The 25,407-nt window shown below is 35.8% G+C and overlaps 1 protein-coding gene and 1 long non-coding RNA gene across 2 annotated transcripts in view; one reads left to right on the forward strand and one right to left on the reverse strand.

Moving 5' to 3' along the window:
• Positions 1–25,407, reverse strand: part of birc6 (baculoviral IAP repeat containing 6) — a 255,776-nt gene that overhangs the window by 53,724 nt on the left and 176,645 nt on the right.
• Positions 9,900–11,909, forward strand: LOC127525915 (uncharacterized). The gene is made up of 2 exons (XR_007933538.1): positions 9,900–10,434; positions 11,268–11,909. It is a non-coding gene; the product is annotated as an uncharacterized LOC127525915 (long non-coding RNA).

The raw sequence follows: 25,407 nt of genomic DNA on the forward strand, positions 1-25,407 counted from the left end.
ATTTTATAGAGCACCGTTTGTTTGTTGGTTTATTTATTTATTTACATTGCATGTTGTTGTGCCAGCAGGACAAGCAGCACATGTTGTTTCACTTATTGCATACAGTCAATAAGCTTAATTGAATATTATAGTTGCTTTTATAAGTTAAAAAGACATAATTTACACAGGGTCACAAAGCGAGCCAGAGGTGGGGACTGAGCTGGCTATCCAATCCACACTGCTTACCTCCAAATAGGAACATACATTTTCATTCTGCGGTGCTGTGTAATCATGCGAGTGGTAGTTTTCTTTTTTGCTTTCTCAAACTGTGTGACAGCTAGTTCAATACTTTGTTTTTGCTAACTATGATTGGTGGTAAAAAGATAAACAATGAAAATTAAACAGCTTACTGACGTGATACTAGTCTCAATTCATTGGATTTGACCTTGAAAGAGAATACATTATGTGAAGTTCTTCACTCACAGAAGAAAGACATCAATTAAATGGCACATTTCAATATACTATGTATGTCCTTCAGCTTCAACTTACTAATGAAAAATGCATTCAAATTTTAATCTTGGAAAGAAAAAAAACTTTGTGTATTGTGTAACTAAATTAAAAATGAGTTTAAAACAAGTCTCAACTGAAAAGTAATGCAGCTTTTGTAAATAAGCACAGCATGTTTGAAATATGAAAAGGCATTGATGCCGGTAAAACATTTAAAATCATTTTTTATAATTATTCCATGGTAGTCAATTGCAATAATTACACATTTAGACTTTAAATATAATTAAAATATTCAAATAAATGCAAGTACACAAACATTCAAAGTGTTTCCCTATAACGTCCAATTTCAGAATAAAAAAATGTATTTACCTGGTCTGTTTATTAACAATAATATCGTATAGAAAATGCCAATATCATTCTATTGCATTTTAGGTTGCAAAGATAGCAGCTTACTTCATGCTGTGAATATTATTACAAGAAAGGATCCCAGACCCAGTGAGACTACTAAATTACTGCTGACGTGTTCAGAGACCAGCAAAACAACTGTTCTGCACATAAAATCCACACTTTCATATCTAGTTGTTTTTATTAGATATAGTTGATGGCAAATATATTATCAGTCTAAAGCCCTATTTGGACAGGATTGGTTGTTCAGCAGGAGTTGCAGTAAAGTACTGATTACCAGAGGACCTTTGTGATTTTAGTCCCATCTAATTCACTCAAATGATGAAATTTTATTGACATGTCCATTCACACAGGACTATGTGAACCAGAGGTTATTTTTTCCTGAATTTTTATAGAAGGTAAAAGCCTCTACAATCTTTACCGAAATGTGAATGTGCACTCCATAAAAAGTTAGGCAAGAAGTCATCTAGATCCAGGCCAGATTTTGACAACAGAAAATGGCTCTTGGGACATGGAACCTAACTTCCCACTGGGCACGTACGTAGAAGATGAAAACAATATTGGGTAAATTCTGGATGTACTTACTTGTGTGTAATGTACACCATTGGCTCTGGAACAGTGGTCTCTATCCTAATCTGGAACTGCCTCACAAGACAGGTTTTGGACGAATGGAGTGATGCTTACTCAGGTGGGAGTTATATAAGATGTGTTATACAAGAGGGCAAGCTGGCACAGATGGATGAACTTCCTGCTGGACAGACTTGGAATGTAGTGAGGTTGCGCTAGAATATCTAGTGGATGTGTCTGCTTGCAAAGAGAGATAGATGCGTTGTACATCCAAGACTTGACAGGCAGTTTTTCAAGAAAATCTTTCTTCAGCAAACTTTACCTGGATCGAGGTCAAAAATGTTGCTATAGACTGGACTTGATGGAAAACACTTACTGCCCAATGCATCATACAATGCAGGAGGAATGACGACAGACTGAGACTACTCAGAATAAGCTCAACTTCCACATCCAGAGAAATCTTTTCTTCATCTCATGACTGGACAGGGATATTAGTGTCTGAATGGTGTATGTTCACGATGTGGACAGTGGAAGATAGCTGTAAGGAGCAGAGGCCAAAATTTTGTTGCCTGTCCTGACAGAAACCTTAAGACCCACTGATTGACATCAGTAGTGAGTGAGAAAGAAAGTACAGTGCATCCGGAAAGTATTCACAGCGCATCACTTTTTCCACATGTTGTTATGTTACAGCCTTATTCTAAAATGGATTAAATTCATTTTTTTCCTCAGAATTCTACACACAACACCCCATAATGACAACGTGAAAAAAGTTTACTTGAGGTTTTTGCAAATTTATTAAAAATAAAACAATTGAGAAAGCACATGTACATAAGTATTCACAGCCTTTGCCATGAAGCTCAAAATTGAGCTCAGGTGCATCCTGTTTTCCCTGATCATCCTTGAGATGTTTCTGCAGCTTAATTGGAGTCCACCTGTGGTAAATTCAATTGATTGGACATGATTTGGAAAGGCACACACTTGTCTATATAAGGTCCCACAGTTGACAGTTCATGTCAGAGCACAAACCAAGGTCCCAATGAGCACAGTGGCCTCCATCATCCATAAGTGGAAGAAGTTCGAAACCACCAGGACTCTTCCTAGAGCTGGCCGGCCATCTAAACTGAGCGATCGGGGGATAAGGGCCTTAGTCAGGGAGGTGACCAAGAACCCGATGGTCACTCTGTCAGAGCTTCAGAGGTCCTCTGTGGAGAGAGGAGAACCTTCCAGAAGGACAACCATCTCTGCAGCAATCCACCAATCAGGCCTGTATGGTAGAGTGGCCACTCCTTATTAAAAGGCACATGGCAGCCCGCCTGGAGTTTGCCAAAAGGCACCTGAAGGACTCTCAGACCATGACAAAGAAAATTCTCTGGTCTGATGAGACAAAGATTGAACTCTTTAGTGTGAATGCCAGGCATCACGTTTGGAGGAAACCAGGCACCGCTCATCACCAGGCCAATACCATCCCTACAGTGAAGCATGGTGGTGGCAGCATCATGCTGTGGGGATGTTTTTCAGCGGCAGGGACTGGGAGACTAGTCAGGATAAAGGGAAAGATGACGGCAGCAATGTACAGAGACATCCTGGATGAAAACCTGCTCCAGAGCGCTCTTGACCTCAGACTGGGGCGACGGTTCATCTTTCAGCAGGACAACAACCCTAAGCACACAGCCAAGATATCAAAGGAGTGGCTTCAGGACAACTCTGTGAATGTCCTTGAGTGGCCCAGCCAGAGCCCAGACTTGAATCTGATTGAACATCTCTGGAGAGATCTTAAAATGGCTGTGCACCGACGCTTCCCATCCAACCTGATGGAGCTTGAGAGGTGCTGCAAAGAGGAATGGATGCAACTGGCCAAGGATAGGTGTGCCAAGCTTGTGGCATCATATTCAAAAAGACTTGAGGCTGGAATTGCTGCCAAAGGTGCATCAACAAAGTATTGAGCAAAGGCTGTGAATACTTATGTACACGGGATTTCTCAGTTTTTTTATTTTTAACAAATTTGCAAAAACCTCAAGTAAACTTTTTTCACGTTGTCATTATGGGGTGTTGTGTGTAGAATTCTGAGGAAAAAAAATGAATTTAATCCATTTTGGAATAAGGCTGTAACATAACAAAATGTGGAAAAAGTGATGTGCTGTGAATACTTTCCGGATGCACTGTATGTGCATTTGAGTGAGTGTAAAATGAATTGTTATTTATGAAAATATTGAATGCCATTTCATTTATGATAGTTTGCAATAATTATTGCAAGAACTGCTAGGCACGAGTCAGAGCAGTAGCATTTAGAATAACACTGATGTATGTACTTTGTTTATCACTTTGAGACAGGACATTGAGCGTGGGTAACAACAACAGCTAGTGTGTTACAACAAGTAGTTCAGTAACATTTCATTTAGCTGAAAATACAAGTAATATAATAAAGCATTTTACATCAGTTAATGAAAACTTAGGAAAAAATTTGCTTTTTTGTCTTTGACATAATATATGTTTTAATTATATCTTACTAGCCACAGTACATGTTAGAGACAGGTAATATAATAAAAAAAAATATTTGCTGATTTCTTGCCCTACATGTACATTCAGTGCCTTTCCTCTGTGTTTGCGTGTGTCTGAACATCTCGTTACTGGTGCTTCTGTTCTCAAGTGCACTGCCGTAACGTCTGCTTTTCAGACTGCCATTATTTTCGAGGTGCCTTTCTCACCTCCTGAGCGGTTTTGTACTTTCCATTTTTGAAGAAAAAAATCTCTCAGCATGCCCCTTCACAAAGCCAAACTGAAAAATCACAACAAAGTCAAAATGTTCAATCAGACTACTCAGTGGGACTGGACACACAATGACCGCCGTGTTTTATTAAATAGAAGATTTGTAACTGTGGGTAGAACTCAAGTGCTCAAGTAAATATATAAGAAAAAAGTACTGTAAATTAAATTTAACAAACAGTTGTTGATACAGGAAGCAAAATCTGTGCAAAAAAACCGTGGTAAATAAATATGTACACTGCATTTAGATTTTATAGTTAAGCATATGTCATCATTTAGAAAATTCTGAGCAAATCGTAATATATTTTAGTAACAATTTAGCAAATGAAACATTAAGGAATGATGGCTTGAATAAAACATTCCTTTAAGAATTAATAGTTTACATCCTTTAAAGAACTGCTTTAACTCTTGATTTTGCAGGGCTTTCTGGCCTATGCTGCTCACCCCATTTGCCTAAACAAGATCCTTAAAGGGTTTATGCCTATATTTTAAATAGGTCATTCGAAGTTCTGATATTTTTTGTTTCTTTTATAGTAATATAGTGGAATTTCATCATTGTCCAGCTGCAATTCACCATTTGAAATGACACTGATGGTCTTGTGTTTTCCTGTAAGACAGACATGGGATACGCCTTAATTGATTTAATGATAACACGGACTTATGGTCAGCGGTTAATGTATCTATACATAAACAAAGACTGTCTATGTTTAAGTTTTTGGATTTTTTTTAAATGGCAGAGGTCAAATTATGAACCACTAAACAAATCTGTTGTAATTTGCCTTTTATTAGTCTAAAGAAAATATTAATTTTAAGCAAAGAAGTTTAATAAATGGAGAACCATACTTGCATTCAGAAGAAACATTCAAAATCAGAATCTTGGAATTAAATCTACTGCTATATTTTCCTTCCTTTTTCTAGCACCAACAATCCCACACAAAGAACCTACTTTTACTTATATTCGCCTTTTGCTTGTCTTTTTAACATTATTAAAAACAATTCATGTTCGTCAGCGGCACTGTATTGGTTTCCTTATGGAAGCCACCATGTTGGAGACTGACTGGTAAGACGCAAGCCCCATTACTGGAAGACTATTTCCCAAGGTGGCATGTCATGATGACGCTAGCATGACACTTCAAAAAAGCCATTGCAAAGTATACCTTATTTTCGAAGATTTGGATTTGTGAAAGGAAAATATTTGCCATTATTTCATATTATTAATTTTTGATTGTCTTACATTTTTTTCCCAGTCCTCAGATTACGATTTATGTCTCTTGTTTCTTGCGTCTGGTTACCTGAACCCTTCTTGGCTTATGACTTGCCGCTCTGTTCTCCGATGCTGATTCTGACTATATTTCGAGCTGTTATGTAATTATTGTCTTCCTGGTTATGAGCCTGCATGAATTCTGACTTCTCTGTGTCATCTCCTGATTTTATTTTCTCTCAAAACTGCTGTTGCCTTGCACAAGCTGTAGAAGCACATTTTGGTGTACCTAATTATAATTATGCTTAAGGCTTATATTTGCTTGAATGTATGGAGACACAACAGAATGTATTTATTAATCCTCAAATCAGAAAATTTTATCTACTTTAAGGATTGGTTGAGATGTTTAAAAAAGCCTCAGATTTGGTTTTGCAAGGATATATGTAATTTTGACACATTTTAGTTTAAAGTCATGAGTCTTAATGTACAATCAGTTAACAAGTCAAAAGGAGCTTTCCTGCCGAGAATAATGAAGTTAAGAAGAAATACATACATTAAAAGAAAGATTTCAAATAAGGTCATGTTAGAAACAGGATTCTGGACCTCATATAAAATACTTTGTATGCAGATTTACAGAAACATGGATACAAATGATAAATGCTAGGTATGAACCCAAGTTTCATTATGATACACAAATAGCCTAAAACATCTGTTCTAGTTCTTGTCAGAAGCACTACTAAACTGCCCTCAACTATCATCACTGACCAACAATTCATATCTTATATTAAAAATACTTTCAAAAATATGTATTACAAAATGAATATTAATTGATGTCAAGCTATCAGAAGTGTTCAGCTAAAATATAAAACAGAGTTGAATTTTTCAATGATAACAGCAGACATTTAATGAAATTCTGTTTTCCCAAGTGAATGTGAAAACCATGCCACAGGTAACCCTCTTAGTGAGTTATTCCTCCTGTGAGTTTTGTAAAACCATACAATAGACAATGGCTATGCATAATAAAATATAACAATGGTTTGCTTATGCAGCGTCAGACTCTTATTTCCCCCTGGACGTAAAAAGCATCAACCATCTGTCTTCAATCTTTTGCCACTTAGTATCCATGAATAGGACTCTCTCAATAAATTCAATCCTATGCAAATTCTAAGTAGAGTTTTCCACTTCAACCCAAACGCATGCATGTTATGTAGTCTGTCAGTTCTAAACTGGCTGGAGGTGAGTGAGTTGGATGTAGGCCCTGCCCTTTGATAGACATCAGTTCCGATCAGTTTTTGGGTCCTGCTTTGCATACACTTCTGGGACAGAACGCAGCTGTATGTAGCCTTACAGTGAAGGACATGGATTCAGAAAACAAATGGGCAGAAATCATATCGACAGTAAAATATAATACATAATTAGCTACCTTTACTTTCTTCCTTATGTATTTGATCATCACGTAACATCTGAAATCCATATCATAAGGGGTGTGTTCCCCCAGATAGAGACAGACACACACATACACACTTGGAGAACAAGTACATACCCCAAAGATAACAACTAGTTATAGACATGGAACTCTGGACGATGGATCTATGACGCAACAGAATGAATGCTTGACCCACTACTCGGTCTGTGTCTGGTCAATAAATAGTACAATTTAAAAATAAGACTTTAGATGATATATAAATAAAATCAAAAGGTGTTTATATGTTTGTTTCTTTGTTAAATACAGACAAATGGTTGAACCAATTTTTTTTCATACAGAATTCTGCATGTGCCTTAATGTTGGTCCAACTTAAAATCTAGGGTTATATTGTGAAGAGGGGTTATAAGGTGGGGGGTCGGGGGGGAAGGTATTAGGGGGATCCAGCACTGACATGGGGATGACGCACAAAATAAAGCACCAACATAGGGACTGTAATTTCCATCAGTTAGAGGAAGTGCACTGGCACTGAGGTGAGGAAAAGATCATCATCACACACATCAAAGGGGAATCTCATCAGCCACAGGTATGTAGTGTTTTCTTCTCTATTAATTCGCCGCTGACTAACAGATTTATAGCTTTTGTCTAAAGGTACGTCTTTTTGTTTCGGCAAAGTTTATGTTTGTGAATGTTCCATTCAAAGAGACAAATTTTCCCAGAGTTTATTTATACTTGGGCAATTCCAGGTAGTTCAGCTAGCAATGACATAAATGTACACACAACAAAAATATTAATAAACAGTCAGAGAAAGTCTGCATCTTTCTAAATCAATTAGCCTTGAAATCACAGTAACAAAAGTTGTTAGTGCTTCCAAAGTCTTAGTTTCAAACCACATTCCTGGTCTTATTTTGTAAGATTTTCAAACAGTCCTTCATAAAAGATCTTCATAAAAGTTTACCTCTTATGTTCCAAAGACAATGTGGTTAGATTTCTCTGCAGTTAAGAGCGTTCAGAAGACAAGTGAGGTCACTTCCTCTGTGCTCCAAGATATATTAAAACTGACAAGACACCGGAAGAGGCCATTCATTATTGGACCACAGAGGACAGGAGAGGGAGCTCCTACCTTGTGATAGCAATAAGCCTAAGCACTTGTCCAACGGTTTCTGACCTTTACGTTTCTTGATAGTCATGTTTTTCTTTTTAGAAAGTATGTATCTTTCTAAATCAATTAGCCTTGAAATCACATTCCTTGTCTTATTTTGTGAGATTTTCAAATAGTCCTTCATAAAAGTTTACCTTTTATGTTCTAAAGACAATGTGGTTAGAATAACCAGTGAATATAAATTGGCCCAAAGTGATTGATTGTGTGTGTGAGACTGGTAACCCATCTCTGGACACCAGTCATAGAAATCCTTATTAAATACCTGGACTCCTGGCAGATGAGGTGACCTGCTCAAAATCACAAAGTAAGTCAGTGGCAGGGATTAAACCTACAATTGGAACCACAAGACCACATTCCTACTATGACATAAATTTGAATACAAGTCCCTTACCTGCTAGCAAGTCCCTAACAGCACTGTGAAAATACAAAGTCAAAAAGTAGACCAAGAATACTTGGTCCACTGGGAGAATGCAAGCTCCTAAAGAATACAAGGGAATTAAACCAAACATAAACAAAATGAAGTTACACAAAGGAACATGTTGTATTTGGAGCTAAGAAAAATGTTCAATACAAAAAATAAATAATTGTCAGACACAAATGCCAAGAGAGGACGCAGTCGCTAATGTCTTGTCCCATTTTTCTCTGCAGTTCTCAAGAGTGCTCAGAAGCCAAGTGAGGTCATTTCAAGATTGTGGGTTTGCTTCCCGGTTCCTCCCTGTGTGGATAGCGCTTTGAGTACTGAGAAAAGTGTTATATAAATGTAATGAATTATTATTATTATTTCCTCTGTGTTCCAAGATATATTAAAACTGACCGACACCGGAAGAGGCCAGAGAGGGAGCTCCGACCTTGTGATAGCAATAAGCCTAAGTACTTGTCCAACGGTTTCTGACCTTTTAGTTTCTTGATATTCATGTTTTTCTTTTTTAACCTATCAATTAACATGGGGGTTTAATGTGGAGGCGCCCCAATTCTTTCCTTGTTTTGTTTATGGCTCATTTATGGTGTTTCATTGTAGAAGTGTACTTCTTCACACCATCATGTGGCTCTTGGGTTTATTGCTGTAGCAATACCTGCAGATTCTATACAGTGTAACTGCAGGCCATGCACTTGCATAAACCCACACTTGCTCACAACAGGCCAAGTTAATGTAGATTTAATTTGACTTATTACACATCAATTGATATCTACTGCCATTTTCTCTGTTTAGTAATTTGTCTCTGTGTCACTACACTGTATTATGGCTGTAATGTTATGGCTTCTGAACAAGAAAGACAAGCCAGAAAACATCTATCATTGTCTCGTATGGTACAATGACGATAAACTGAAAGAAATTCAACTGCATGTATGCAGGTTCAAATGAAAGGGTTGGGGGATGGGACTCTTTATTTTAATCTGCCACCTCAATTTACGGTTCTACTAAATGAATGTAGTCACCCTAAAAATGATTAAACACAAAGAATCTCAAAAGACAGAGTTACCCGTAATCCATAATTTTATGTCAAGGAAGTAATCGCCTCAACAACTCCCTCTTCCCCTTACAGGCTAAGGAATGCTTTTTGTCTATCAAGATTCAATATGTTGTACTCAATATTTTACTCCTCAACTTGACATTGCCAAAAGTGCTTTTAATCAATGTCACTACATAATGCAACTGAAATCATTGTCACCTTCCAGCTCCCATGCAAACAAGCTGCTAAGTTATTATGCATTGCTAAGAGTTGTCTGGAATGGCGAGGTCAAACACGGAATTACTTGCTTGCAGATGCAGTGCACTGGGAATATATGCTATTTAATAAACCAGTTTCTTTTCCCAGGCTGGACAGCTGTGACACTCTGTAAATATATTACATTATTTTGCGCTCGCTCTCTCTCTCTCTCTCTCTCCACCCCCCCCCCCTCTTTTTTTTTATACCTCACACTCCCCACCCCCACTCTAAGACCCTGCTGCAAGGCACAGCATGCAACCCGGAACAAGCTGATTTTGGACACAGAGATGTATTTTGGACACAGAGTTCATAAAGAGAATATGGATCTTATGGGTGTTAGCATCTCAGAACAAAGGGAGACACTGATTGCTTAAAAACAGTAATGGATAAGGAAAGAGAAGTCATTTCTAGAAACCCAGAACAAAAGGAATTCAAATGTGAAAGCTACAAAGAGGGCAAAAATTTACCAAAGGATCAGTTTTGAAAGAGGTCAGCTCTTCACATCATTTAGTCTTACAGAATTATCGATGTCTTGCCTGGTGTTCTGAATGCACATAAGCCATTTTTCTTTTCACTGGGACTGCTGAGCTATTGTCTTGCTTTCAGCCCTCCTCCCCATACAGAGTAGATCGCTCCATGAAGATACAAATCTAATCCACATTCTTGCAGTGGACTCCGAAGCATGCACAATGTCATTTTATTCCTGATGCAGTCTATGGTAAGAAACTTTTCTATATTTTGTCTCCTTGAAATGCAGTGTAGCATTTCAGGGATATTTTTTTTAAAAAAGAAAGATGTCTTTATTTTTCTGCTCCTCCTATGAGCGTGGTTAATTAGAAATGCAACAGTCTTTTAGATCTCTTTCAGCACTAGATATCTTGCTTTGCATGAATTATTAACAAACTGTACAGGAAAGGAGATGAAAATGTGTTATTTCAATCAAGGTAGAAGAGGCGGAGTTGATTAAATGAGAATCTTTTTGGCTAATGAATTTGAGAGATTATTTGATTTGTATGTTCTTACAGAATCTCTTTGTTTATCTACATGCAACAGAGAGAAGGGGAAGCAAGAAGGAAAAATTATTTTCATAGAAAAATCTGAATAAGATTTTTAAGTATATGGTATAATGCAAACAGGGGCTGATAAATATGCAATATTATATTATAATGAAAAAGTCTGCTCCCTCCCACAATTTTAAGCCTATAATTTTCAGGGAGCATACTGGAATATGAATAATGTACTGCAGAAAGGGGGCGTGTTGGAATGACTGCTTTACGTATCAGATATATTAAAAATTACCTTTTCAAATGAAAGATGAATACTGTGAAATATTGCATTTTAGTAAAGAGCATTAATGACAAATTTCTCATAACCTGCTCGTGTAGCTGATAAAGATGGACTAACACAGCACGCTGCAGACAGTCTTTAAACTAAATGCGAGCAGATTATGAATACATGATGATTACTTGGTAGAACATCATTATAGAATACCTTTTTGTTACACCTTATACCTTTTCAATACAGGATTTTAACTTCTAAAATTCTTCCTAGATAACCATCAGGGCTCTATTAAAATTACTTTGTAAGAAAATGGGCACCTCTGCTGTAACATTACATGAGATAAGACGTCTTGAAGAGAAAGAAGAAAAAGAGGAATCTGTCTTGGCCATGCTGGGCATCATTGGTACTGTGCTCAATCTGTTTGTGATTGTGTTTGTGTACATATACACCACCTTCTGAAGCAGAGGCACTCTTACAGGACCAGCTGGGGAAAAAAATATCACAGCCTATACTAGACAAGAACGATTTCAAAGAAGCAGTGATTTAGACTGTTGAACAGCCAGGCTTCCCAGTGAGGCTGCAGCAAGAATCATGGGAATATCAATTAAACACCGGTGGAAACCCCTGGTAATGACACTGAGGAGAAGCTGTTAACAACTAAATCAAACTACAAAATGAAAAAAAAAATACTTCTGCCCCATGGAGTAACCAGATAATTACGACATACTCTTGGGTGGTGAAAAATGGAAGGATATAAGACCGAATGAAGATAAATAACCTCTCTCTCTCTCTCATTATATATATATATATATATATATATATATATATTGTTATCCTTGGAACATTACCTTCGCCTTCTTTTGTGCCTGGAAGGGAAAACAAACATGCCAATGGAATATTTTGGAATATACAGCAAGTAAGAAAAATGGAAAAGATGAGGATGAACACAGAATTGTGAACTAGATAAATGTCTTCTCCAGGCAGTCTTTCCTAAATATTGAGCGTCAACACTGAGCTCTATAATTTATACTTACAACAACACTGGATAATTCTGTTACATCACACAAGTACATAATTAGCAAGAATTAAAGTAATGGCCGGTCAAGTTTGTGAAACTTTATTTTTTACTTTATAATGAAATATATTAAAATATGATTACTCAATAATATGATGCTTCAAGCAAGTTAGTGAGGATCTTCCAGTTCAGATAAGGCAAATGATACATATTTTCAATTTTAAGCAAATTAATGACACTTTTTTAAAATTCTAAATATAAATATATTTTTATAGTAAAAATATAAATATTATTACATTTAGTTGGATGTATCCATTTGATTCTTCTGATGTGTTTTACAAGTGCAATCAGTGAAATGGTGTAATTATCTTTTACCAAGGCTAATAAATCCAAGATCAGCACATTACTTACACATTTCAAATGTGATAGTGGTTAGAGTCACAAATGTTGATAATGTACCATTTTAGAAAAATAGTAAGCAAGCCTGCAATGCAGAACCTGTAAAAACCTCCTTAAATTACAGGTCAAAAAACATTACTTTTTTAAAACTCATTACTATTGTATAAGCTGCTGTTGCTGTTCATTTAGTAAGGGTAACCTTGTAGGAGTTATGCTCAATGGAAGTATTCTCAATGCTAATAATAAATGTTGCTAAAAGCGCTCCAGATTTCAGTTTTCACTCCATTTGTATGACATACTTTATATGACTCAAGTTTGTGAAGTAAAGACAGCTGCAATAACCGTACAACTGAACACTGAGGAAACTGAGTTTCATCAAAGTGGCAACCATAAAGTCATAATAGCTCTACTATCTGGGAATCTTTCAAAAAATATTTTGCTAATTGTGGATTAAGTGATAAGCAGGGATTATAGTGAAATAAAAGGAAAACAAGTTAAATAACCATCCGTGTGCCTACTGCAGATCAATGCATAGCACATGTGATGACCAATCCAGATGGTACTGTACTGAAATCCCACAATACATAGCAAACCTTGTTAAAATGGTGTCTTAGCAGCAGTTGCTTGTGTCTAGACACTGGGAAACCTTAAACAAAATGCCTTTGACTGAACTCTACAGTGTGCCGCACTGCTAACTCCTGTATACAATATATGTATTTATCTACTTCGTGAAAAAATGTAAGACTATTAATAAAAAAAAATTCTTAATTAAAAAAAAAATATTTTCTCTTTGTTCCCTTGACTACCTAGACTGGCCTGAATGTTTATAAACAAAAAACAAGTCAGCAAAAATCCTGTTGTACTTAAACAATAAAAATAAAGAACACTTAAAAACATTTGATAATAAATACATCATACAAGACAGTATAAAAAAAGTAACACTTTTCAAAATAAATTATTTTAAAAGTATTAAATGATGCTAAGCTTCTTTAGGTAAAAAATGTGCATGAATCATAGAAATTCTGTTATATTACATTATAACTACAGTATTGCAAACCAGTTCTATATATATATATATATATATATATATATATATATATATATATATTATATAAAAACGTGACAAGAAACCCAGAAAAATAAAGACTTTGGAATATAGACACCTAAACAACAACTGCAAACCTGTTCCAATTATTAAATTATATAAACTATGGCAGGAAATCCAGAAAAAAGAGACACCTAAACGACAACTGTACTTGACTGGCCTGGCCACACCACTCTAATATTTAATAGAAGCCTCTCTTCATGTGTTTCAAACAAATACTAACAACTGGCTGGTATTAATCACAAGCACCTTCAAAAGGATTTGTTTTTTTTTTTTAAATAACCTTTCAACTGCTGTCACTTTTTATATATTTACCCATCGCTCATGGGCATCCAAACTGTCAACATGTTTTGAAGTCTAAATCAACATTATCAAACATGAAAACATATCTGACTCAAGGAATTTACATGCAAATTTTTTTAATGAATTCAGACAGAAAAAAGGCAGAGGAAAATGTGCATGCAGGTTCAAGTATTTTATATACAGTAAATGTGTGTGTACATTTTTTATTTATGTATATATACGACGTCCATATATGAGAGAGAGTAGATGAATAGATGTATAAAGGTTCATGGCACGTTGTTACACATACAATTTATATATAAACAATGTGTATACACATACACACACATATATATATATATATATATATATATATACACACATATACACATATTATACATATATATATATATATATATATATATACATATATATATATATATATATATATATATATATATATATATATATATATATACACACACACATATATATATATATATATATATATATATACACACACACACACACATACATACATACATACATACATACATACACACACACACACACACACACACACACACACACAGTATTAACCACTGACTCTCTCACTTTATCCCTTTACCTAACAATCATAAAATTAAAATCTGGAAAGTGATGCATGTGTTGTAAGAAAGTGAGCACTTTATTTAAATAATGCTGTTATAAATATATAGTTGGATATCTATTCAGTATTATACATTTTTCAAAGGTCACGTAATAAATCAATCCTTATGTCAGTTTGTGAATGAAGAACATTTAAATGTTAGCAGTTCAAAACTAGACAGAAATCTACCAAACACACACACACACACACAACCCTACTCTTACAAAAGTAACACATCAATTCAAAAAGGGGCCATGAATTAGTGAGGGTCTACAAAGCCACGAAAAACATTAAAAGTGCAGAGCACAATAAGGTGAAACAAAGTGAACATGACAGTCACATAATCATCTATGGTGGATGAAGAATCCTTAAATGGTCAAAAGGATCTTTGGCTTACTTCTCTCTCTTGACAGGGTGGTCAATAGCATAAAAATGACAACTTATGCATACCACAAACCATTCCAAAGAATATACAACATACACTCTTGTGTGTATTATGTTTCTCCTATGCACTTTTAGGCATCAAGATTGGAGTGTTTTAAGAATTTACACAATTCTGATACTTTATAAAAAGCTTTATTGTACAATGAAATTCTCACTTGCATGTCCCTCTCAGATTAGTGACAGTAATACAATACCATGATGAGATCAAAAACAAGACAATGAGTACAACAGCAAACACTAAATGCAGTTTATATATACGGGAACATTTTATGTGTCTGTATGAGCGGCTGCTGAATAGCCTCTCAAACTTGTGGATAACATCTCTTTCTCTCTCTCTATCTCTGAATCTACTGGTATAAGAACTGAGAGAAAGAAGGGAAGACTGAAATCTTGAATACACTTTGCCTTTCTAATAAGACAGCATGGGTTATGTATATTCTGAACAGAAGGCAGCCACACGCCAGCATAGAAAAGCAGTAAGTTTATCTAGGCAAGAAAATGTGAATGTGACTAGATTTGTCATTAACTTGTAATCCATGGGACCCGTAAACTCACATGAGGTTCGACGTGAACAACAAGTGCTACTACAATTAGTTTTCATCTTTGTATCTATCTATCTATCTATCTATCTATCTATCTAACCTGTACTGAAATTTTAAATTGCTTTCATCAGCATGCACTTGCCCTTTTTTGTAAGTTTTCACATCGCCAACACATTGCTATGATGTTCTAGTAAATAACTGGTGATCCACGGTTTCTTGTTGGGAAATGTGGATTGCTTACATAAAGCATCCACACAATTTTCGACAAGTTATGACAATTGCATACTCATCTGAACTGAATTAGGAATCCCTAAACATGTTCCAATTTCTCCACTTCTTTAGTCCAGGACTGAAGCACTTTTCCTATCAGCTTACCCCATTTGATCTCATAACCTATAAGCAGTAGCTGCAAGATGTGGTATCAGGTGATCATCTTTAATAAGGGTCAGTGATCCAGAGTGTTAACACTCCTGGTGGGGCAAAAGACAGGATATGTTGATATCAAGCATAAATATTCCTTATTTGTGGTTTTCCTACTAATGATATATAAAATCCCTCAATTGTTTTGGGGAAGGATTAGACAGCATTCAGAAACAAACACTGGATAGAAAATGTGCTTTACTAATTAATGCACAGCAGATTACCAAGTTGTTAATACAATTTAAACATCAATGCACCAGGTGTTTTTGACTATAAAACACAAGCCACCTCCTCCATTTCTGTGTAATAATTCAGTTCGGCCAAATCCATATGGCCGACAAAAAAGATTATGTATTGACATCAAATTGTTTTTAACAATTAAGTCAGGTTTCCAAAAATAGGGAAATAGAGCATCTTTTTACATCTTTTCGTTATGCCCATTTTGCTAACATTTTCTATTTTAATATCCAGCAGCTGAAAACTGATTTAAAAAAAAAAAGACACACAAACACACATTGGCCACAGCGTACAGTCCTCATTTAGATGCTTCTCATTTGTCCTAGTGTCTTGAGTCATGCTGCTTGTGATGACTGTAGATAAGCCAAACAACACAACCTGTGAACTAAACCTGCTCTAATCCACTGTGCCAGCGGTCTGTGTGGCATATTTGAATCACATAACGGAAAGAGCTCAACGATTTGTAATACAAAACCGAGCCCATAGTTCCCAGAGTCAGTGCATGGCGCCCAAACACCACAACCTGTAAACTACACCTGCTCTAATCCACTGTGCCAGCAGTCAGTGTATGTAAGTTGGAGTATGCTTCCTAACAGTAAACGACTTCTACCTAACGACACAGCCACAGAACAACAAAGACGAGACCGCATGGATAAAAACAATACACGGAGGCTCCTACGACACGCTTCAGACACACCAGAAGCAAAGACGTCACAGCTCCACAATGAAAGAGCTCAACTAACAGAAATACAAAACGAGCCTGTATGGATAAACACAATGAGCGAACGTACCCACAACGCGCTTCTGACACAGCATAGGCAAAGGAGTCACGGCTCCAAATGGAAGGAGCTCAACGATTAGTAATACAAACACGAGCTCGTATGGCTACGACCTGTAAACGAGCCCGTATGGATAAAAACAATGAACGAAGGTGCCCACACAAAGAAACCGCTTTAGTACAAATATGTTTATTTAATTAAATGAAAACTTTACCATGGCTACGACCTGTAAACTAAACCTGAGGTAAAGCGTGCACGCCAGGTTGTACAGCCGCCCGAACGCAACCACCCACACCACCGCATATACCACGTTCGTTTAGCAATGTAGCCCTCCATGCCAGGATCCACCGCCATGGTCACTTCAGCACACGAATCCGTCGCCGTCAGCAAACAACTTCTCGCTGACGACATAGCCATAGAAAAACAAAAAAGAGACTGCATGGATAAAAACAATAAACGAAGGCGCCTACAACGCGCTTCTGAAACACCAGAACCAGATGAGTCACAGCTCCAAAAAGAAACCTCTTCAGTACAAATATGTCTATTTAATTAAATGAACTTTCCCAGGATGCACCCACCCTCCATGATATTTCATCCCTCAAAGTATCGGAGGGAACAGAAAGTGATTGCCATTCTTGGATTTGCGATTCTTTCGAGAATCGCGGGCTTGTTGGTAGATAAATATTGATCAGCTATCATTGACTAACAGGATAAAAGTCAAATCCTGAATACTCACTCAAATGTTTAAAGGTACTTGTTAATCACAACAACAACCATGGAAACAAACTGTTCAAACAACAAAAACAGTAAGATTATACCAAAACAAACAAAGCTGTGAGAACCAGCATGTTACATGTCACCACTATCCAGCACCATTATGTTGATGTTGAGGGGTTAGAAATCTTTGACGTCTGGAAACCTATACACTGGTGATGATGTTGCGCCAAAAGTGGGTAAGTCAGATAGCACCACATTTACTTGTCCCATATTTTTGACATGATTCAATGCACTAACTTATGCAGACACTGCATTGTGCCATTTTAAGTACACAGCTACAGTATGTGCATCAGCCAACCACATTAATGCACTCATCTCCTTTATTCTAGCTAAACCGGGAAAATCCTTTGGTAATGAAGCTCACTAGCTGACAGTAGTGTTAGGTCCTAAACTCGATCTCATATTACATGGCCTCTAATATTTGGGTATATGACTTGCCAAATGCAGTTGCCATTCTCACTGGCCATGTCAATTTACACGACTGGGAACCACTGGACTGTGTCAAGACTTTCCACCACAGTTACACATGCCACTTTCCCTGACAGCCATTAGCATGCTGTGTGACAGAGCCGGTGCTGTACAAAGGGTTAAAAGGTATGGTGTGTTCAGATGCATTCTCTGCCCTTTTTTTTTTTTCCCCATTTGTGGTAGTTTGTAAAAACTTGAAACATCAGACAGACGAGCTTCTCATTCGGTTATGAGGTCCAAAACACTCTAGCACTTCCAGAGTTGCATATTCCTCACTGCTGCATTCTACGCATTGTACTTCGGGATAAGCATTCATGGCTTGTCAGCTCTCATGCATATCAGGCCAACTCTATGACTAAAGACAAAAATCACACCTTGTTGGAGCAAATCATGGGCCACTCTGAGTGAATCCCTGAGTACATCACATATGTGACTAGCCTTCACGGAAGCGTGCCACTGAATGGCTCAAACTCACCAAGATTATGTAAATGAAAGTTGCGACTAAAAATCACTGGAAAAATGGTCTAAGTGGCCTTAAGTCACATGCTCCCTATCTAGATATGTGTGCACCTGTGAAAGATTGTTATGAAGTGCCAAAAACAGCTCTTAGAAATAAGGCAATCAGCACAGTGCCTCTAGTTAAAGAAAATCAATTTTTGTTGTAATGCTGTGGGTAACATTGCTTGCTGCTTTTACACTAAATTTTATGATTTGAGTAAGGGCTTTTCTTCTGTAACAGTGCTGGTCTCACTTTTTTTATGTCACCATTACTTGTCACAGTTGCACAATACATTAATAACATATCCTGTGAGCAGTGTTGAAGTGGACCAAATATAGGGATGTGAACTACAATAAACATATTGTAGCAGAGAATTTAAAAATATGGAGGAAAGAACCATACATGTATGAGTCATTATGAGTCGCCTAACTGAGCAGCATGACCCTAGAATTGATCCTTGGAGAATGTAGTGGACCCTAGCCAGAAGGAACAACCTGTGTATTCATTTATAAACGGAGATTTGACCAAGTGCTTCTTCTGTCACTCACATTTAACCACTCATGGCAGGGGGTGGGCCTGTGGTATATTAGAGGCACCAGGAAGCAACCGTAAAAAGGTACAAAACTATTATAGGGCACACCCAAAAAAATACACCCACAGAAGGACAAATTGTGATTATCAATTAACAAAACATACAAAACCTTTAGGGGAAAACTAGAGAAATAACCTCACAGAGACAAGGAGTAATGTATGTACTGTATAAACACAACAAATACAAACAAAAACAAGATATTTGTTTTAGAAAACAGCCAGCAAAGCAAAGAAATGAAATCCTTGCATTTACTGTAGTATAAAATCAATTTTTGAGCCTCATCTAGACAGCGTTGCTTTATCAGTATATCCCAATGTCACTAAATACAATTTAAGATATACAGTACACTTAGAAATGATGCCCCATGTCACCTCAGAACACAGCAATAAACAAGTGTTCTATTGTCTCAGAAGACTCTTTCTAATTGCAGTGTTTCTTTAAAGGAGCTTTCACTTCAAATCCTACATATAGATGAAAAGTTCAATTAAAATAAATGAGATTCAGAATGACATTAAAAAGTATTGCCTTTCACAGGCATTACTGTCTAATGGCTTAACTATAGCAATGATGGAATATGTAACAGAGCAGTAATGTATCCCAAAAGGATTGCTCAGACAGCAGTGACTAATGAAAATCACGCCATGTGCTCATTCAGAATTTCAAGATTAATGCAAGAAATTAGCATTGCCTTGTGCAAAAACTAGTTAAACTACATAAAAAAAATATGAAGTCTCTACCCTGACGTAAAAATGTAATTCTTGATTGAAAAGCTTATAAAAGAAATGACTTGAAGAGCTGCACCGTAAGATAACATTCAAAGGTGTAAACCTTTTAGTGTATATAAAAAACCATAAAACATTTATATATATTCTGAAGCATGGTATTGCTGACTCTAGAGATGTTTCAAGTATGAAAAATTATTTTAGGCTCTGCTTTTAATTAACTGATCAATAAAACATTATAATTCTAAGATAGAAATCTAATGTTTATATAGTCAGAAATCTCTAGGTGTAACATATTTGATTACTTCTGTTGATTTGCTAGTGAAAGGAACAGAAGGCTAATCAACAAAATGTGATCTTATCTCACTTCAAATGGGCATGAAGCAGGCAATGATAAGACTACACCTTCAGAAGCCTAACTAGTTAATCTGACTCGCTGTAAAAGGAGTTAAATTGTATAATCTATGTGTCACATAAGACACAAACACGTACCTGTCTTTTCTTAACTTAAACACAAACGCAAGAACCATAGGGCTAACACAGCATTACAACACTTCAGCAAATTTAACGGTGAACTGATATTTATCTGTAACATTGGCAAAATATGTGAGGCAAATGAGAGAACAAAGCTTCAACATACAGTAATTGGAGACATTTCAGATGTAAGGCAAATTAATTTTACATGCATCCAGATGAAAATCAATCTCCAAATAAATGCGTTCCTCATGCAATTCACTTAACCCATTTTATTTCTTCTTGCAGATCAATCTATTCTCACCTCAGCATCTTTCACCATAGTGGAAGTTATTAACCATCCTCCAAGTACATGCACAAGAATGCTGAAAACAGAACCATTACTTTGACAGATAGACTGTACGGTGTGCATTTTATTGTTGAATCTGCATTGTGTAAAGATTTACAGCTCATTAAAAAACGTCTCTTTCAATTAAACATTCAACTAGAAAGATCTTGTATATTCTGAGATAACAAATATATACTATCTATACCTGGCTTATTACTACAAGTGTTTATTTAATTTGGCACAATACTCTAATTTAAATAGACCTGTGTCATTATCATTTAATTCGGTACACTGGTAGGTTATATATAACTGTATTATGACTACAGGTACTTATTTTATTTAATTCAACATACTGGTGGGTCTAACTATAGCTGTATTATTGCTATATGCGTTTTTTTTTTTTTTTATTTAATTCAGCATACTGACTGGTAGGATCATCTATGACTGTTTTATTACTACAATGGTTTTCTTAATTCGCTGTACTGGTAGCATTATCTATAACTTTATTATTACTACAGATGTTAATTTGATTTAATTCAGCATACTTTTAGGTTTATCTAAATCTGTATTATTACTACACTAGCACATCAAAAAATGTTTTAATTAAACGGGCATAACAGTAAAATGACACGTCTGCCTGTTTTGATCACATCATTCTTTTACGAACCTCTATTTCACTGGATATGCAAGCCCTTACATCCCTCCCTCCTTTGTGCATCCACCTTTTCATTCACTTTCTCACCTAGACAACTTCAGGTGACTCAGCAAGTCAGTTATAGTTTCATCTGCTTAAACTGATGCATCTTTAGAGTTTACTTATAACAAAATCACCCATTAAATCGTGGTGGTCACAAGAGCAGAAAGAAAAAACAAGTGAGGGAGTAAAGCAGCATAAAAAATTGCTTTCATTGTAAAGATTGCAATAAATATATAAATCAAGGATAATAAATGTGATAAGATTAAATGTTATACATCGACAAAACTGTTGAATGCGTTAGTAAAATTTGCTGAGTGGCCACTTTAGAAATACTTAGCTTTCTGACGCAATACGCTTCTCAAACTGTGCAGACAATGCCATTTCAAGCAACACTTGTTGAATTTAACTGTGAGGAAGAACGAACAAGACTAAATAATGAAGTGGCTTTGAATGTAGCATGGTATTGGGCACAAGAACGACCCATATGAGAGTATCAGGAGTAATAATCTTGCATCTGGATGTACACAGTGACTGCAACAACACTCAGTGTCCTAAAAGAATTGTCACTCCCATCGATGAAAAACAAGGTGCTATTTTGTGGTAGCAGTGGCTTAAAAAGAAAGTTGAAGGGTGGAAACAAATGCTAAATGATCTGAATAAATTCCTTCTTATACTAATCACCAGATTAAACCTATATATAAGAATTAATTTAGGTTCAGTTTAATTACCATGTCTTCTGTTCTTGATCTATGGAATTAAACCATTAAAACAATCATATTTAAATGAAGGTAAACTAGCAGAAAAGCATGGGAGCTCTAGTCGTTTTAACAACCAAGACACACTAGAAAGAGCTCAAGCTCAGTAATTAAAAAAATCAAATTACATTACACAATTTAAAGTATTCAGCTTTACCATTATAGCTTAGAGCAAATCACAAAAGACAACATACTCTCTGAAAAATAAAGTATAACTGGGACAGACAATTCAACTACATGGATGTTAATGCACCAGAATATAATTAACAAACTATTGCTTTGATAGTCCTGTTGTAAATATAAGATTAATTCAACAGAGGATCAGTGCCTCATTTTTATGTCATGCTTATATTTTTAAGCAACATCAGGCTGCAGACAACAATGGATCTTGGATGGGAATGTGAAAGTCTCAGAGCTTTGAGGCAAAAATGCTAAATATTGTGCAGCCTCTCATTACATTTTTGTACTACTAAACTTTTTTGGTGGAAATCTTTATCAATGCCAAATTTATGCTCAGTTACAATTTCTGATTTATCCTGCATGCACAGCTGCCACTAAAGTGGCTAGATGGATTTAGGTCAATATATCTAACAGGTAAGTGGTAAACAGCTTTGCATCTGATACCTTCTGGAAGAGCATTGGAAAAACGAGGCCTGATTTGCATAGTTAAATCATTTAGTCTGAAAAAAACAGGCCCAAAGCAAATGAAACAGAAATTAAAAAAAAAAAAAAATAAGAAGAATCAGTCCTTATAATAATAGGGATATAGAAAGAATATGAGTTTAAGTTACTGTTTCATGCACACAGGTTATTTCACAAATGGGTAATATATAGTTTATATCAACCCTGTGTACCTATCATTTTTAAAAACAAGGTCTGGTTCCTGCCTGTCTTGCTGGTATGATCTTCTTAAAATGGTGAACTGGATGAAGCAAACTCAGGAAAGTGACAGATAATCAATTCATTATGTGCTCTTTGTAACCTTTTTGAAGTTTACACTCGGGATTAAGTCTACCAACCAAAAAACAAGTACAATCTTGACAACCAATACTACCCTGTAAATTAATAATCAGTAGTGTAGTACTAGGGTGTTGTACCGTGTTAGCCATTATGAATGTAGAGAAAAGTCAAGCAAAAAGACACATTTTATTGGCTAACTAAAAAGATCAGTAGTGTGATATACAGTGAACTCAGAAAGTATCTAGACCCCAAAACAGTTTCTTTTTTCCCCATCATTAAACACTCCCAGTACTCCAGAATGACAAAACGTAAACAAGCTTTCATGAATTCTCGTAAACATAAGCACCTTAGGCAGTGATTACAGCCTGGTGTCTTCTTGGGTCTGATATTTTTCTCTGTAGATCCTCCCAAGATGTGTCAGATTGAATGAAGACTGTCAGTGGACAGCTATTATCAGGTCTCTTGAGAGATGTTCAGCTGGGTTCAAGTCTGGGCCACTCAAGAACATTGATTACAGCTGAGCTTAAGCTACTTTTGTGTTGTCTTTGCTTGGCTAATTATAATTGGCCAGTTCCAGAAGAGTTGTGCATATTCCAGACTTGTTCCATTTAAAAATTATGGAGGCATTATGCTCTTGGGGAACCTTCACTACTGCAGAAATGTATTTATTAGCCTTTCCCGGACCTATTCCTTGGCAGAATCCCGATTCCAAGATCTGTAGGCAGTTCCATCAAACTCAAGGCTTAGTTTGTTCAACTGTGGGCTCTTCCACAGAAAAGTGTGTGCTGTCCCTAATCTGTTTAATCAACTGCTTTGACCAGGGGTTGACTCCAAAAACTGATATTAAATAGAAGAGGTGCACTTGAGCCAAATCTGAAGTCTCATAGCAAAGGATATGAAAAGTTGTGTCTAAGAGATTTTTTTTTCCTTTAATACATTTGAAAAAATTCCTAAAACAGTTTTGGTCTTTGTCTTTCTGGAATATTGAGTGTTGTCTGACAAGGGAAAAATTAAATGATTTTAAAAAAAAAGGCTGCAACAAGAGGTCTGAGGGCCTTCTAAACACATTGCATATATGGTCCTGAGCATCATTTTTTATACAGATTTTTGTTCCAATATTAACTTAAGATACAAAATATCTGACTATTAGAATAAAATCTAACTCATGCAAAACACATGACAAAATAAATTAAAAAATTAAGAAATAAATGTCCTTTAAATGATAAAATTGAAACATCCCAAGTAAAATGCAATAATGTTAATAATTATGAAAGGAAAGTTATAATATTCAACTTGACAATTAGAAATTTTAAAGACAAATTCTATTATACTTACATGTAAAAACTTTCCCAAATATAAAAAGCTTTTACTTTTAAAATTAGAAGTTCATCCTGAAAAATAAAGTATCTAAGCCTTCAATATTTTAATTTAAAAGTGTTAAAAATAATTATGAATTTGTCCTGCTTTCGGGAAAAGTCTTTTTATAGGTCTATAATCTAAGTTTGCTTACTTGTTTTGTTTCTTTGAGTTAATGTGGTGAGAAATAAATTCAGCAAAAATACAGAGCCATAAGGCTTCTAGGTGTTTTCAGAAGGACATTTGGGCAGTAAATAATATTTGGACTAAAGAGATCTCTAGAGATGTCCTTGGTTTAAACTATGAGGCAACAGATTTTTTCCATCTACTGACGCGTGAAACAAAATGCTTCATTAACATCTACAATAAAATTTCCTCTACCAAAGAAATTTTATTTTTTTGAGATATATAAAATACCACCATCTACTGTCTTCTATTTTATTATTCAGAAAAATGTTATTTCATTCAAAAGGTTGCAAAAAGAAAATGTGGTTGTGTGTCTGTACAGATTAAGAGCAGTTATTCATGAGAAGGTATTCTGTACATTTAGTTCTGTGTTGTGTAATGTGGTGCCTTTTGTGGTCTCTGACAACCTTGCAGACAACTGCATCAGTTATTTTCAAACAGATTTTTAAAACAATTGAACTATGTAAAAGATGTGACATGGGTTGTTTACTGTAACAGACAATATATGATATCATGATGAATAAATAATTCAAAAATTTAGGGATTTTAAATTTTGTTTCCAGCAGTGACTCTATGTTCACATTTTTTACAAAATGGCATGAAGTAACTGAAGAACTTCGAAGGTTATACTACAAGAAAGAGAACAGGAAAAAGAACTTTGAACAAGCAATTTATTCAAGTAAGAAAGCAAAAGTGTACATATTGTAATCTTTCAAGCGGCCTT

This window comes from Erpetoichthys calabaricus, chromosome 15 (genome assembly GCF_900747795.2).
Source record: "Erpetoichthys calabaricus chromosome 15, fErpCal1.3, whole genome shotgun sequence".
Taxonomy (NCBI): domain Eukaryota; kingdom Metazoa; phylum Chordata; class Cladistia; order Polypteriformes; family Polypteridae; genus Erpetoichthys; species Erpetoichthys calabaricus.